Raw genomic sequence first — 18,401 nt, forward strand, 5'->3', positions numbered from 1 at the left:
ACAGAAAACAAGTAGCAGGGATTTTGTTTTTTGTTTTTAAAAATCAAGTGTAAAAACTTTCAGAACATTCAAATATACTATTTTTCAGATGGTTTGTTGTCTAGTGGGCATCATATTAACATTATTGGGCGTTAATGTGACTATCAGATGGTAGTATAATAAAAGGATGATCAGAAATGCAATACCATTTTGAACTGAATTGTATTTTCTCTCATCCTGTCTCCACATAGGAAACAGTAATAAAATGAGTGCCTCTTGAGAATTGGAACATTTCAAGTAGTTCCAGTGAACAGCACATCATACACTGACTTTCCAGCGTTGCTTTGATTAATGTACTGGAGGAAATCAGTTTAGGCTTCAAGAGACTGATATGATCCCATGCACGCACCCTAAGAAGTCTTGATGGAAGCTTATCTTTTGCACTTGGGCAATTATGTCCATTTGTTGAAAACAGGAAGTGTCATTTGCTGTAGGTTCATTTGCACCTGAGACTTAATACCAGTGTGCAGGCTCGCCTCTCAGCTTCAACTGCATGCTTGTACTTCCCTTCAGCTTCCCCAGGTAACAGAGCAAGTGGACTTTTAAAAAAATAAATAAAGGCGTGTTGCTGGAGTCATTATGTGTGCTGTGTTGTGTTTAGGAATGGGCAATCTGTCAATTTCACTTTTTCTCAGTTTCTCATTTTTCTAGTCTAAGTTCAGTTCTCCACGTTTCTGCATCCGTTTGTGATAAAAATCCATAAGCATTTTAGTGCTAATTTCTCCTAATATACACATTTTTGCAAATCACTCTTTCCTAATATATGCATTTGTGTATGTTATTTTCACTAGTATACACAATTTTCTTTACACTTTACCCTAGTGTATGCATTTCTGTACACATTACTTGGCTGGAAAACTGCACTGCAAAATTTGGAGAAGTACAAATGTTGAAAGATGGCTGTTTTGGTTCACATGTCTTGGAAAGTGTGAATTTGGTAGGTTCACCTTTAAATGTGAACTGAATTGAATTTCTTCCCACTCCCTAGCATGCCCAACAGATCTTATTTGTCTCTAAAGCCATAAAGAAAATGCAGATGTGGCTTCTTTTCCATCCCCCCCCCGATCTCCTGTTCAGGACTTCTGTTTTGGCATGTAGCAAATGGGAAGTGTGTTTGACACAAAAACCCTTTCTCCTAATCCCAATATTGTTGGCATTTGATTGCTAATTAACACTCCTGGAGCTGCTCGCCAGCCCCTTTGGCCACCTCCTATATCACCTTGCTCAGATCTACAGTTATTTCTTCCTATGAAAAGGATAGTCAGAAGAATGCACATTTGTCCCTATAGTCTCACACTGTGTTTAAATGTGACACCAGATCTGGTATGACCAAAGCTATTTCCTGCTGTCATTTTGAACCATTCCTCAGTAAGTGTGTATATTGATAAGCTTATTGACACTTATCAAAAGTTGAAGCCCCGTATCATCTTTCTGCTATGCCAAAATTATCGAGCACAATGTTTGTACATTGCTTTATTGAAGTGGCTTTCAAACTGGGATTTAGGAACTCTGTGTTTCCTCTGAAGCACATTAGAGGTTTCTCATTAGATAGAATGGACAAGAATATATAAAGCATACCTTTTCTTATTAATACAATTTCCTCTAATATGCATCCAAAAGGAAGTGTGATAAAAGGAAGTGACACTGATTTTATGATTTTATGCCTTCTACATTAACTTTTACCCTTGTAGCCCCCTTTAGTACCACTCCCTATATATATGTATATGTGTGTGTGTGTATATATATATATATTGTATTTTATGTATTTTAATTGTATTTTATGTATTTTAACTTATTTTAATGTTGTGATTTTATTGTTTACAATTTTATTACGTATGTGTTTGATTTTATTTTTGTAAACCGCCCTGAGTGCTCTATTACAGGGTAGAAGGGCAGGATAGAATATTTTAAATAAATAAATAAATAAGTGTTTGGTTCACTCCAGGGTACATTGTCAGTGTTCATGGGCCAATAGTGAAGACTAATGTCTACAATTAATGGTCCATGTAAATTTAGAGTGTGTCTTATATTGTATCAGAAAAACTTCTGCAACATACTCGGTCCCAGAGATGACAAACAAGAGCTTCTTGAAAGAGACATCAATGTGGATATTATTCCAAGAAATTTGCGGGGGGGGGAATCCTGCTTTATCAAATGCAAAGTGGGACCAAATGCAAAGTGGGTCTGTTTCACCAAAGGGGACTTTGAACTAATTCATCAGGTTACTTTTCCAAATTTCAAACACTAACTCAATGACAGCTGCAAGAGAGTGCTCTGAATGAGCTGTGCTTGTGCATAAGCATTCATGAGCCTTAATATGGCCATAGTGTGAATTAAAACCAGCACAAGTGGTCTTTGTTGCAGAATTAATCTGGAGAGATATTCATGCATTCCATTTTGTTTCAGGAATCAAGACTTTCATAAGAGCTGTCTCCTTCAAGTACCACTTTCCACTACTTTGTGTTTGAACAATTATGGAACTCTGGTATTTTGGCAATTATTTTCAAGTACTGATACATGATAACTCATCAGACATCTCTGAATTTTACAAATTTTCACTGTGAATTCAAACTTGCGTGTGTGTGTGTGTGAGAGAGTGAGTGCGTGAGTGAGTGAGTGAGTGAGAGAGAGAGAGAGAGAGAGAGAGAGAGAGAGAGCAGGTAGTCTTCTGGACAGTAAAAAGAATTCTACTTAAAACTTATAAAATACATTCAGGAGCTCTTGGTTTTCAAAAGCTATTCTGTATGAGGCATGGTAAACAGGTAGGCCTGCTCTGCAGTTCTACATTGGCTGTACTTGGACATCCATCAATTCCAACTTCATCCATTGAGAGCAATCTATTATGAATTCACTCAGGACACTTACAACTGAGTTGACTCTTATAGGGCATTAACAGCATCCCAAATGGATGTTAACAATGGAATTGAGAGATACTCCAAAGAACTAGAATCACAATCACAGGCACCAGGGGCCTGGAATTTGTGCAGCTTCGTGACTTTTAGGAGGGGACATGATAAACAACATAGCTTATTTGATTTATTGTTGAGCTGGGAGAGCTAAGGCCTTGCAGATTAGTGTTGCCAGATCATCTATTTCACCTTTTTCAAACTGAGGGCCACATTCCTTTCTGGGCAACCTTGATGGGGATGGGGCACATCCCAACAGCAGAAGCAAAAGTGGGCAAAGCAATGAATGTAGATTTTACCTTTTTACCCCTCCATCATCCATCCCCACAAGCAAAAGGCCTTATTAGAATTCAAGGATACATGCCAGCAGGCAAAAACACTCAAGGAGAGTGCAAAGTAGGGCTGGTAAGGAGTGTGGCCTGGAGAGACTGTGTGTGGCTGAGGAGGAAATGTAGCTGGGGAAGAGTCCTGAGGGCCTGATTGAGAGGCCTGGCAGACTGAATTTGACAGTTGAATGGAGGGAGGTGCCCAGAATGATGAAAAAGCTTGAGTAAAAAGTCACAGTTTTATTCCATTTATGTAAATTAAAATTGTATAAAAAAAGCCCAACGCGTTTCGGCTAATCTTATATAGCCTTCATCAGGGGATGCTTATTTTAAATTCTTCATTCAGAGTAATGATGATTCAGGTTTTATTCAAAAGATTATTCAAAAGCTGCAGAGACTTTCAACAAACACGCTCACCAGATTCGGCCTGATGAACGTGCTGCTGATAATCAACAATCTTTTGAATAAAACCTGAATCATCATTACTTTGAATGAAGAATTTAAAATAAGCACCCCCTGATGAAGGCTATATAAGATTAGCCGAAACATGTTGGGCTTTTTTTATACAATTTTAATTTACATAAATGGAATAAAACTGTGACTTTTTACTCAAGCTTTTTCGTCATTCTGGGCACCTCCCTTCATTCAACTGTTTCATTGAATGACATCCACTCTCTACCTAAGACTGAATTTGACCCCAGACCCTAAGTTTCCCGTCCCCTAATATATGCCATATCAAACATCAAAATGAGCCTCCCCCTGCATCTCTCCACATTGTCTTGTGGCAGAATCACCATAAGCAACTTCCCTTTAGGAAAGTGCCTTGAAGGTACATCACTGCCACTGTTCCTCCATGGTTTATGGCAGCAGTGACACCAGGATTTTTTTTTTATCAAATCTATTTTATACCACCTTTCCACCCCACAGGGCCTTCCAAGGTGATCCACAATCTGAAAACACAACTCTTTTTTTTTTTAAGGAATCATAAAATGAAATGAAGAACTAAAACCTAGAGCCAAGCAAAACTGGAAAGTCACAGAAGCAGGAGGGGGAAAAATAAACCTAGAGGGCTTGGTGAAGAAAGGTCTTCACAGAACACTAAAATGAAAACAGAAAAGAGGCCATCTAGACCTCCTAGGCTAGGGAGAACCCACTGTCCCTCACACTTTACTTAGTGGAGAGGGATCTTGTAGGGGTGTGAAAAATTTACCCAGTTTCTGGGTTTATCTTCAAAACTACATGCTAGTTCCCATTCCCAGCAAAGCAGGAGCTGGACATTTGTGGGGGTAGGAGGGGTTCACTTATTTGGGTGGAAGCAGGGGCACCACAGCAGTGGCGACAGCAGCAGTAGCAACAGTTCTTTTCATGCCACCACCAATGTGTGCACTAGTAGAGTTCCTTTCCTCTTCATATCCCACATTTCCTCTGTTTAAATTAAGGTCATCTCTGTGACTAAGGAAAGCACACCCCAGCTCTGAAACAGTGAGCCATTTTAGCTCCCTCCTCCCTGTGAAATATTGAGCTACACTCCTATTGGCATCTTTTCCCCCCCTCTCTATGTTGCTTCCCCCTCCCTCTTGCTCAGCTCTCTTTCATCACATCTACCTCCCTTAGTTCTCCATCTCCTTCTGCCTCATCTCTCTCACACAGCTCCCCTTTGAACAACCCACCAACCTGTGGCTCTGCCCTCTCTTTGTCCAGTCCACCCAAGGCTTCCAGCTATCAGGCCAATCTGTGGACATCATTCAGCAAGCACAGGGATCAGAGGTCATCCTGGGTCAGGGCACGAGAAAGAGAAAATCCTTGTGATCATCTGGCAGTTTAAGAACTTCAGGCTTCTTGTCTCTTGTGCAAGTTTAATACTGTGCATTTTATGCATCCCATCTTTCAAGGGCTTTTGGGCAAGGTGCAATGAGTTAGACTTCATGATGCATTAAACATATATCTCCAAGGATGCTTCTTAGCAAGCATCAACAACATAAATTAGAATTCTTGGTGAGTGTAGCACCTCTGAACAAATCTATTCAAACAGTGAAGAGCTATATGCAAGGCACTCTGGTTAATGAAGTGTTCTGTGGTAATTAATTTGTCAGGTTCATTTTACTATTCCAAACACACACACACACACACACACAGAGAGAGAGAGAGAGAGAATAGTGGGGAGAGGTGGTATTTTTAGTAGTCTTGCTGCCACATTTTGTAACTGCTGAAGCTTCCAGACCAGGACCAAGGGCAGCCCCACAGAGACTGCATTGCAATAATCCAGCCTCGAGGTTACAAATGCATGGACTACAGTGGTCAGGCTATCCCTCTCCAGGAATGGCCATAGCTGACAAACCAGAAAAAGCTGGTAAAAGGCACTCCTAGCCACATACTTGGGCCTCTAGTGACAAAGATGAATCCAGGAGTACCCCTAAGCTACGGACCTGCTCCTTCAGAGGGAGTGCAACCCCGTCCAGAATAGGTAACTTGCCTGTCTCCCGGACATGAGAACAATCTACACAAAGAGCCTCTGTTTTTCCAGGATTCATGCACAGTTTACTGGCCCTCATCCAGTCCACTACAGCATTCAGACACATTCAGCATTCAGATCCAGAGTTTATAGCCTCTCCTGATTCAAATGTTATGGAGAAATAGAGCTGTATGTCATCAGCATACTGATGACATTTTGCTCCAAAACTCCTAATGACTGCTCCCAATAGCTTCATATAGATGTTAAATAGCACTGGGGAGAGAATAGTACCCTACAGAACCCCATAGCACAAATGCCAGGAGGCCAAGGAACATTCACCCAGTGCTACTCTCTATATGCGGCCCTGAAGGTAAGAGCAGAACCATCATAATACAGTGCCTCCAATACCCATCTCACTGAGTCACTCCAGGAGGATACCATGGTCAATGGTATCAAATGCTGCTGAGAGATCAAGTGGAAGAAACAGGGTCACATTTCCCATCACTGTCACAATGAAGGTCATCCAGCAGGGTGACCAAGACTGATTCTGTTCTGAAATCAGGTCTGAATCCAGATTGTAATGGTCAGGGCCGGTTCTAAAGGGCAGTCAGGTTGGGCACTGGCCCGAGGGCCCTGGAGCTACAGGAGCTCCTGAAGGGCCCTCTGCTCCCCTTCCACGATCCGTGGCAGGAGCCGCGGATTGCAGGATAGGAGCCGCCTGCCGAGCCGCCCACCATGCCCGCCATCGCCCCACTTCACCTACCTTGCTCTGCTGTTCTTTGCGGCTGCTCGAGTTGCACGCGCAGGGTTGCCATCAATTAAGATGACGGTCGAGGTTTCAGTAAAGGACTGAAGCCTCTGCCGCCATCTTGGTTGATGGCAGCAATGCGCACGCTGCGTGCCATCAACCAAGATGGCGGTAGAGGCTGTCAGCGGTCATCTTGTTTGATGGTAAATCTGTAAGGATAAAAGGGAAAGGAGGGAGAACCATGTGCACCATCATGAGTGACTTGGAGGAAAAGTGGGATATAAATGCAGTAATAATTAAATAAATAAATACTTTTCAGCTGCAGGATGTGGACCCCAGCCTCAGCCAATCTGCTGAGCATAATAATAATAATAATAATAATAATAATAATAATAATAATACAATATGGTTGTGGTGGGGATGCTAGATTGTGAAGACAAAAGGATGGATAGATTAAGTAGGGGGTATAGTGCTTTTAGGCCTTGGGATAATCATCAGAAGTGTTGACTTGGTTAGTGTGCACTTGGGAATGAGAGTGGAGCAGAGTGCATCCACTCACACAAACACATCTGCCCCTCCTGCAACCATCTGCAGGCGTGCATGCATTTGGGCACGTGGGAGGGGAGAAGTCCTCAACTGCCACAGCATCTTGGACAGAGAGAGGGAGGGGAGAGTGTAGGTGGAAGAAAGGGGGGACACTGGAACACACATTTAGTCCTGAGCTTCCTCACTGCTCTTTGGCTCCGTCTGGGCTGAAGGTGAGATCTGTGCAGCCTCACAACTACGAATAATTTTTAAAAGGAGATGGCAGTGAAGCAGAAACCAAGGCAGGCAGGTAGCCAGGCTGCCAGGAAGGAAGGGGGAAAGCAACCTTTCCTTGCAGCCTTGCTTCTTTTTGCTTCACTAAAAGCCTCCTCCTCTCCTTCTGAGTAATGGTGCGAGGAGTTGGGAGTTGGCTATAGTAATCCCCTCTTCTTCCTGGTAGCTCCACCCTCAGCCTCCTTTGGTATTTACCACGTGTTTTATAGGCAGACGCCTGCCCTCAGCATGCCTGAAAGATGCTCTGTCACTTCAGCAAAAGTGCTCCCTTCTCGTTTGCAGTGAGGGGGAGGTGTCATTTGCAGCAGCAGTGAGGAGCAGACAACGTCCAGGGAGTGAAGGCTTGATGGAACACTAAGGTTTGCAAAAGCACAAATGATATTTAGGATGAAGAAAAATGAAGAAGAAGCCCCTCCCCATCATTAACTGAGCACGCCCAGAGGCCATGGAATGCTGACTGGTGGGGTGATGAAAACCATGGAGGGATAATGGAGAGGGGAGAATACTACTGATTGGGGAGGAGATAGATTGGAGTAGCTGGATTGTTCAGCTGGAAGCACTGCAACATTTTGTTACAGGTGTCACTTGTTACATTTTAAATCAAAGTCTAGCTACTTTTGATCTTGGTATGAACATATGTGTGTGTGCTGTTGAGAATTCAAGTTGGGATTTCCATGTGAAAAGCAGTAAGTACATAAACAAGAAAATTTCTTGTAAAATATATTCTGATGCGACTTCCCAGGAGGATCCCTCCGCCTGTGCAGCCTCTGAGACGGGCTCCCATCTTGGATGAAACTTTTTCAGTTTTAAATCCAGTCAGAAGGGTTTTTTTTGACTGGGGATAATTTCTTCCGGATAAGGAAGAAACGTGAGATTTCCCACACAGCTTTCTTGTGTTTGTTGGAGACTGGAATTTGTCAGAATTGTCTGTGAAAGAAGGTCTTCCAGCAGCTCGGACGGAGCGAGGATTTCTAGCTAGCTCAGCTGAATAAGTGACCCATTTTTTTCTTCTTCAAAGAAAAGCGGACTAACAGGCAAGTATTCTCCTGTCTACGCTCATTATTTTGATATCTATACAGCTAAAGAGATTTGTCAAAGAACCAGCAATTAAGAAAACCTGGGTGAGCCAAAACTTTCTCTTTTACTCACGGAACTAAGGGGGAAGAAAATAAAAATAGCCTAACTTTTTTTTATTGCAAAAAGCTGACATGGAAATTAGCATTATAAAGATTACAATGGATGAGGGGTTTCTGATTGGAAGAGAAAAGAAAAATCTTTTTGATTTATAAGACTTTTATGTAATATATGTCTGGGACTATTTTTTCTGGTCTACTTTTTTTTTTTGACGAATCTGCTCATTCTTTCTGCTACTAGTTATTTGGACGCTGTGAACTAAAGCTGTTTTCGCACTTCTGGGCATATAAGAGGTAAGGCTGTCTAGAGTGTGACGTCAGTTGGTTTGAAAGATTAACTCCTTTGTAACTGGATAAAGAAATAAACTGCTCTTTGCTTGGGACATTGAAAATTGAAGGAGTTTTGTTCCTTTGGTTTTAAGAATGACAATTAAGAAGATTATGGATGTACAAGAAGGGACTTTATCTTTAGACATGTTTCAGAAAATAATGAATGGGATTAATTCAATAAAACAAGAACTGAGAAATAATAGTCAAGCATTGAGAATTGAATTTGACGAAATGAGACAGGAGCTGAAAGAAATTCAGGATTCTATGAGAAAGGAGAATAAAGATAGACCTGGAAAACCAAAAAAGGATGAAAGAAAAATTAAAGGCAAGGTTCAAACTATGGAGATTGGATTAAATATGGACATGGAAAAAGATTTGGATTTCCTGGCTGTGATGGATCCTGGAGACAAATATTACAGTTTGGAACTCAGCGCTGTCCCTGAAGGAATTGATGAAGAGATTGGAGATAAAGATATTATCGGTTCAAAAAAATTCCTGGACTGGAAGGATTTGATGGAACTTGAAATGGAGAAAGTTAACAGAATTAATCCCTGTTTTGTGTCAATGGAAAAATCTTCAAGAGATGTGCTAGTGTATTCTGTAAAAAAGAGGAACAGAGATGCGGCTTTGCAACAATACTTCAGTGATATGTTCGGAATTGATGGCAAGGAAATATCTGTGATAAAGGATATTCCTATCAGACTCTTACTATATGACTATGACAGCAAGATTATTGGGTGCGTAAAGATGGAAGATGGAACCAACACGGATAATGGAAGAAGAGCGATTTGAAATTACTGGACTTAGTAGACTTGACGAGTTGGATTAATTGACATGTTTATCTAGATATCTTGATGGACATATATCTCAAGGATTGGAAACTTCTCTTTGACTTTTTGTGGAAGAATAAAATGATATGATGTTAATGAGATTTGATACCAATGAAGATAACCGCTGGAGGAAGGTGATTTTATAATCTATTAAGTGACAGGCTTGTTATATATTATAGACTTATAGCTGAACTACGACAAACCGGAAGTCAATATTTTAATATTTTTTTTCTTTTTTTATTGTATTAGTTATTGATTTGTGTTTTTTCTTTTTGTATTGTTTTGGTTTTGAAAATTTGAATAAAAATTAATTGAAAAAAAATATTCTGATGCAATAGAATTTCTGAATTTGCTGGTTTGCCAGTAGATGGCACACTGGCTGTATAAATTGCAGAAAGTCTGTTGTTTAAGCTTCTCTTGAACTATACACCTTAGGAAAACATTAATTCTAAGGACCAAGTTATTTTGCAGAGGCATATCAGTAAGAGGGGGGAAAAAAGCTGGATCATACACTGATAAAGAAATCTATGTGAAATCCTCAAATATATTTTGAATAAATGCTGAAGTGGGGACAGGGAGGCAGAAAAATGTACATCCAATGTTTTAAGTTGGAAATTTCTCACATGCATGAACTATATAGCTATTTGCAATTTTTGTCCCAACCAAAATGTTAAATTTGGTTTAGAATAACCTTAGAGAGTATCATGAACCAATTGTTTTTAAAAAAACAAATAATGCAGGTAAGAAAAAAATACAAAAGAAAAGAAGAACAAAGTATAGACTGCTTAATAAAACCTCCCAAAGCAGTTCATAATAAAATTATAAACAAAACACAGATAAAATAAAATCATCAATAAAATGCAGATGAAATCAGCAAAACTGTTTTAAAATTGCACATAAAATAATTTATTGATAATTATTATAGAATATTATAGAATTATAGAATCAGCCAAAGTTTTTTATGCATGCATAAATGTCTCAGTAAAAAGGTAAAGGTGTCCCCGCACTTACAGTGCGAGTCATTTCCGACTCTTAGGGTGACATCTTGCGACATTTACTAGGCAGACCGTATATATGGGGTGGGATTGCCAGTTCCTTCCCCGGCCTTTCTTTACTACCCAGGTACTCATTTTACCGACCATGGATGGATGGAAGGCTGCGTGGATCTCGACCCCTTTTACCGGAGATTCGACTTCCTCCTTCTGTTGGAATTGAACTCCGGCCGTGAGCAGAGCTTCAGTTGCGTTACCACTGCTTACCACTCTGCGCCACGGAGGATCTTCGTGTCTCAGCAGGCTTGCTGAAATTATAAGAAAAAGTTTCATTTTCATTCTAGAGTGTAAAGATGTACAAGAGTAAAAGTCTAGGTTATGGGTTCTGTTGGCCTATTTTATTTTATTATATTTTATTTTTGACATATTTATTTTGGGTGTTTCCAGACTGTTCAGGTAGAATTCAATCACAAACCAGTAAATTCAGGTTACCCAATTAGAGCTGAATTGGAGCTCTTGAGCAAAAAACCCCCACTTTCCTCCAAAATAAGATATATATATATATATTGCAGTATGGAAAGTGATGAAAAAAGGCAGTGGAAAATGAGATAACATTAGCTTTGATGCAATATCTTCTAGCCTCCCCACAAACAAATAAGAGTGTTGTCTAATCTCCCTGCAAACAAATAAGAACATAAGAAGAGCCTGCTGGATCAGTGGCCTGTCTAGTCCAGCCCTCGACCAGGCTGCTTCCTTCACTAGCTCTGCTCTCTGCCCACCTCAAGTACTTTTGCCTGGCTAGAAGGTGTCCTTACAAATAATCAAGTCTATTTCTGTGGTTTTTTTGTGCATAAATTACTAGCAAATATCTTGTCTGAGAAACAAAGAGGGGTGTGCTAATAGAATGCTAGCATGTACATTTACATCATTACTCTGATGCTCATGTGTTTGTTCATTTCATTGGCCATAATACTGTGAACTGGTAGACTCTGGGATGCTTTTGTGCGAAATGAGGACAGCAAGCCTCTTCCTCTATAGCATTAACATTCATTCATTGTATTAGTTCATTCTAGACAACTGTTAAATAACTTATGACAGTTTGGGGAAAATTACTAATTACAATTAGATATTGAATTTCCCACCTCAAATTATACCTAAAAGCAAACTATAAATGAATGATGAACATAGAAGTCAATTGTGATGATATGCCTAAAATGAGTGGCTTTTTTTTCCCAGTAGCAGAACTGTCAGTAAAGTTTCTAAAATATAGAAACTCCAGGGACAGCTCTGCTATTGGGGGGAAAATCCTTTGGTTTTAGGCAGGTCTAAATGGTCCTCAAGTGGAGCCCTAAGAAAATACACAGTTGGTCCAATTTCAAGGTCACAGATTTCACTAGATGAGCAAAGGGGGTGGGTGATGCACTATTGTTGCCCTTGTTATTTGAAGGCAGGAGCACGACAAGAGCCTGCTGGATCAGTCCAAATGATCATATAGTCCAAAAACTTGTGCTCACAGTGGCAAACCAGACGTCTGCAGGAAGCCCACAAGCAGGACTTGAGAGTAGTAGCACTCTCCTGATTCTGTTCTCTAGTAGCTGGTATTCAGAGGCATGCTGCCTCTTCCTGGACGTATACTAGGGATGTGCATGGGCCCCAAGATTCACCTTGTATTTGTATCTCTTCATTTTGCTCTCTCCAGTTAGATCTGTGCTGGAGGTTCCAAGCTGCTCTGTATAAAATGAAACTCTGTGTTCCCATTCACTGTAATAGGGGATCGAAAAGCAGCTATAAGTTCTTCCCCTTTGGGCCAAAGTGGATGAAATTTATAAGCACAGGAGGCTGCCAAATTGTAGACACATACAACCAGGGGACCTTTGAAGTTTGATATTTTTTAAAAAGAAAGAAACATCTGTAACTTTTTCTTTTTCCGCCAGAATTGGATGCAATTTGCACCCAATCTTGTCCCCCTTCTGGGGAATCTGAAGCCTGCCAAATTTCAGAATGAGTTGCAGGGGTTGTCTCACAAGTGCAGAGTTTGTCATTTTCAGGTGGGTAATTGTAGGTGGGCATGGTGATGGTACAAAAAAGAGTGTGACCCAGCAAGGACTCTGTTACCCCCAAGGGTTATTGGTGGTGGTGGTGGGGCTTTGCCTCCCATGGATTTTTAGGGTTGCAGCCTTTTCTCCAAATATGTGTGAGAGAGATCTGTTGACTTGCATAGGGTAAGGATGGTGGAGGAAAAATAGCATAGATTCCCCAAACAAGATTCCCCAAACAAAATTTCACCCCTAGCAAGATCCAAGGATCATTGATGTGTGTGTGTGTTCTGATGCCCACCACAGAGTTTTGGGGCTACAGCCTCTTCTCTTGGGGAGAGCGATCTCTCCATTGACTTGCAGAAAAGAAGGTATAGATCCACACCACTTTTAATATTTATTTCAACAACCCTCCCTCCGATCATATGTGATTGTCCATCAAAACAAAAGATAGCCCCACCTCTCCAGCTCAGGCTGTTTTCCCTGATCAGGTTGTTTTCACTTCTTTTTTAAAAAAATGCAGTGGTCCTTTTAAAAATCTAAGTCCACAGAGCAACTCCAGACTTTAGAGAGTCCCTGATCCAACTTGGAATGTCTTCTTAATGGCTTAATCCAATTGGGAATATGAAAACCCCAAATCACCACTATTGACCTTGCAATCTGTAAAGTGCACAGAGGCAGTGCACACCCCTAGTGGAGACCTCTGAAGAAACAAGATAACCTGCTATCCTTTCAGACTTCAATTATGAAAACCCTTGAGGTTGTAATGTTTTCTAGACAACAGCAGAAATTTCATATTGGCATTTGAACAGCATAATGCTACAAGGAGAGAGAGAAGTGGTGTTGACTGAAGAACCTTTATCTGCAAAGCACAGAGGGAAAGTAATGTTGCAGGAATGGGAAAAAAGATGGTGGATTTATCAAGGATTACTTTTAAAAAATATCTGAAGTGGGTATAAATCTGCCATATTAAATATTGTAAAATGTTTTTGCTGAGCTAGTCTTGCACAGAGACAATTGGAAGATCTCAAAATACATTGTTAAATCCACATTGTACAGATGGGGGAGCGGACAAAGAAAAGAAAGCAACCACAGTAAGGATCATTGAGATATAGGCACAATTTCACTTCCGAACAGCAAGACCTTTCACTGCTGTATTTAATATGCCATGAATCAAGGGGCATAAATGTTACAAGTTTTTGAAGGAAGAGTGAGATATTGATTCAAATGGGTGATATTCAATTAAGTCCTACTCAGAGTAGACCAACTGAAATTAATTAACCTAAGTGAGTCTTGTCTATTAACTGCAGTGGGTCTACTCTGAGTAGGACTAGAGCTGAATACCATCCAGACTGTTTCCTTCATCACAGTAATTTAGTACAGTGGTTAGCAAACTGTGGTCTGACAGCCTCGGGCAGAAGCTCTTTGCAGTTGTAGTTGGCATGGGGGTAGCGCTTATGAGACCTCCTATCACCAGCAGTGCTGTGGCTTACGAGGTAGGAAAGTGGCGGGGTGGTGGGGAGATTGGCATGGTGCAAATACACCAGCAGAGCCAATCCAACACTCTTCTTGGTGCATCTGCCCTACACTGACCTCCCTACCTCCTTGCCACTGCCCCTCCCAGTAAGGTGCAGTAACATTAGTGATGGAAGGTCAGGTAAGTGTTCATGCCATTTGCTACTGGCTGTTTGAGAGCTTATTGAGGGTTCCTCAATGACAAGATGAGCAATGATAGGGAAGCTTACCTGAAAATACTCATGCAGGAGTGCTCCAAGGGACTTTTAAAAATAAATAAATTCCATATCACTTCAACTCTGCTGAGCAGAAACCTGGTCCATTGAGGTTGCTAGGTGTGGCTCACCTGTCGCGTGATGGTAGATCACTCAAAGTTGTTGGCAGAATGTGTGAACTTGCGACATTAAAAAGCCTTGTATTTGAGTTAACACTGGGGATATGATAATTCTGTTTGGTAATTAATTTAGACTGGCTCATTTACACATGCAAGGCATCATTTGATTTTAAGCAGCTGAGAAATGAAGTAATAAGTTGCTGAAAAACATTGGCAAGCTTTGCACTGGACATGATGTAATTGTATTGGAAATCAACTTTTCCATAGTGCTTGTAAATCAGGAATGTGTCCTGCAGATGTTGCTGGACTCCCATCACCCCCGAAAATTGGCCATGCTGGGTGGCGCTAGTAGGATATGGAGTCCAACAATATCTGGAGCATCTTCAGAGCCCCCTCTCTTCCTTCTCAAACAGCAAGGCACATTTAACAATCTCAAACAGCAAGGCACAACTTTACAAAAATATACAGAAATGCATTTTCAGATCTTAGACTAGAACCAAGGATCCTTTACGTGCTTAATTTTTTACTAGACCCTCTGCTATTGATTTCTGTTCACTGATCTAAGCGTCTCTTCATTGTATCTGCCAGCATACCTGCAGAGAAACCGTATTTTTTATTGTGCCTGCAAATAAATCAAGGTCCCCAAACAGCTCATTTTGGTTATAGTCTGCAAGCTCATTAAAAAGACGGAACAAAAAGAACAAACCGTTATTCTTGTCATTTGTGTGAAGGGCAGGGAAGAGAACTGCAGTTGAATATTGCATGTTTGCTAGCCTCTGCCTTTATCCGAACATGGACTTATCTCGGAGTTACATGCTCCAAGGACAGAGATCAGCTCATGTCTCAATCCTTAAAGTCTTCAAAGATGAATGAGGAAGAGGAGGGCTAGATTAGGGACAAATGGACTTCTTCCATGCTGTTCCTTTATTGCTCCATAGCAATGTAACTAGAAATTAGTAAAAGGCTGGTAGCTCAATAGTAGAGCTTTGCTTGCAAAAGGTCCTTAGCCTCCCTTGTGTCTTATGGTAAGGCTCAGAAAGTCCCCTGTCTAAAACCCTGGGGAGCTGCTGTCTGTCAGTGTAGACCAGGCATGGGGACCAAGAGGCCAAATGCAGCCCTCCAGGCCAGCCCTCAAGACTCTCCCCAAGCTATGCCCCCTCCACAAGCTACACCCGTGCCTTGCTCTATGTCCTCCTTGATTGCACTTGCTGCCAGGAATGTGTTTTTGAACTCTGATGCTGCCTCTTGCTTGCCTGGATTAGGGATGGGAGAGAAATTAGATTAGGTTCACATTTAAAACCAAATAGGACAAATTTGCATTTTCCAAAGCAATATGGCAACTAAAACACAGCCGTCCTTCAAAATCTGCAATTGTCCGAATTTTGTGATCCAGTTTTCCAACTGAACCATGTTTACAAAAATGCATACATTAGAAGCATAAAAATGAATACAATGATGAAAATAACATACAAAAATGCATTATACTAGGAGAAATTGCTTGCAAGAATGTGTGTGTTGGTCAAAACTGCATATAAAATGTGATTAGAAGGAGCAATTCACACTAAAATGCTGAAGAATTTTCATAAGGATTATCTTTTTTTAAAAAAATGCAAATTGCTGCAGAAATGTGGAGAACTAAATTTAAGGTTGGAAAAATGAGAAACTGGGAGATCCAAAATGGACAGTTCTTTCCATCCTCAGTCTGGATAGAGGATAGAAGTGTGTGTGTGTGTCTGTGTGTAGAAATGTCTGGTTCTTGCATGGCTGACTTCTCTCCATCTGCTGCACCATCCACTGTTGCCCCTTGCCACACCCTCTTTTTGCATCTGGCCTCGCCCACTACTGGCATGCAGTCCTCAGAAGGTTGGCCAAGAGGGAATGTGGCCCTTGGAAAACTGTTCCACAACCCTCATGTTGACACTACCGAACTAGATGCAGCAGTGGTCTGATGCTGCAATTCAACTCATATTTATGCCGGGCTGAGGGGAGTTAGATGCAGTGGATCTCTAGCTGATCTGGGTGTTCTGGGGGCATGTCAGGGACAGGGCCAAGGTGAGGTGACTCCAACTCATGACCGGAGCACTCATGCAGGTCCCAATTCAGGCAAAAGTTTCACCAGGAAAAAGCTTGGTCTAAGAAAATAAATACAATGGAAGTCAGTGGAGAGTGCTTACTCCCCAGTAAGTTATTGGGGATAGCAGGCTTTTACTTTCTGGTCCCTGCATTCAGCCAACCCAGAAGCTCCTGAATGGCAATTGGGAGCTGTTTGAAGAAGTACTTTCTTTTGTCTGTCCTGAATCTTCCAACGTTCAGTTCTAAAATTGGAATATGCAAGGTTTCCTGCAGCTTTTAATTTCAAACGTCTTTTCCCCTGCAATGTTACCAATTTTTATCAAATACACATTGATAAAACATTAAAAACACCAGTTTTGATGTAATTTATATACATGTGTATCATATTCTTTTCCATCCATGTTCAAATGCATTCCTGAGCATTTGAGTAATATGCCTCACTGAAAGCTCAATAATACAACCACACAAAAAATCACATCCCAGTTCCTTGTTCCAGCATTTCATTGATGCACACATGCACATTAGTTAAATGGGAGGCAGGGGAATTATGAGTGAACAGAAGGAACTAAAAGCTGAGACAAATGGTGCATTTAAAAATTAAAACATAGAACAGCCACAGATTCCTAATGCATTGATTTCACTTTGGAAAGAAGCCTGGGTAATTCAGAACTCCAAAATCAAAGGAAGTTCAGATTAGGTAGGTTTTAGTGCTATCCCTCAGACAGACTGATATGATGGTGGTGGTGGAGGGTGTTTTGGAGGTAATCTAGTCCAACCCCTTGTTCAATGCAGAATCTGCAATACAGGGTGCAACTACACCATGCCTGACTGATCATTTTCCAGCCTTAGCTTAAATATATCCACTGAAGGAATACACCTCTCAAGACAGTCTGTTTCACCGCTGAACGGCTCCTACTGTTAGGAAATTTCTCCTAATTGTCACAATAGGCCTAGTGATTGGGAGAAGCAGCAATGTAACTCAGTACCCTCACAGCCTCAAATACTCTGCATGTTGGTAAAGAAGGCTTGGTGAAATCCTTGTCCCTTGTAAGAAAAAGGAGCCTGGGATTAGCTCATCATCAGATGCCTATTTTATATAGGTTGTGCTGTTATTATCATTAATTAAATAATATACCACTTCTAAGTAGTCTACTTTATAAAACCAATTATAAAGTCCACACAAAATTAAAATACAGAAATCTATCAAAACGCTAAGAACATCCCCAACACACAGTGAAACAAGCCCGTTAAAAAGCATAATAATTCAAACAGATAAAAGAGCAAAATCGACATTTCTTCAGGAGTTGGTGGCATGCTAACTGCAATGGGGCCTCTTGTATTTCAGCAGGGAGGGGATTCTACAACGTGGGTTGCCTGCTCTCTATGCCTCTCGCCACCAGCCCCATGGTCCTCTCCTTGGTCTTGGAGTTCCCTCACTCAAGTCATGTAAAATATCCATTCCCTGCCTGTAGGGAAGGTTGCACATTTTCCTTTGGTTTCTGTGGCATTGCAGCACAGGTAAATATGTAGCTGCTACTTGGAGTGTGGGCTGCTGCCATTGTGGCTTCTCCTTCTCCCATGGCCGGCTTGCCCCTCTATATGCCAGGGTGGGAACTGTGGGCATTCCCAGTGGTGGATTTTAATTTCTGTTCACCTCTGAGATAGAAGATAATTCATTCTAACCTAACTGCCGAGAGTCCTTCAAACTGTTCCAGAGTCTAGGTTCTTGGGCCTGAGAATGGGCATCAGTTTGTTCATACAACACCAGCACACAAGGATTTATCTGATACAATGTCAGAATGCACAATGCTTATGGCACATGCTCTTCTGGCAGCTAAGACTCATAGTGCTGATGTTGAATGTGTCAT

This window comes from Rhineura floridana, chromosome 7, assembly GCF_030035675.1.
Source record: "Rhineura floridana isolate rRhiFlo1 chromosome 7, rRhiFlo1.hap2, whole genome shotgun sequence".
Lineage (NCBI taxonomy): Eukaryota > Metazoa > Chordata > Lepidosauria > Squamata > Rhineuridae > Rhineura > Rhineura floridana.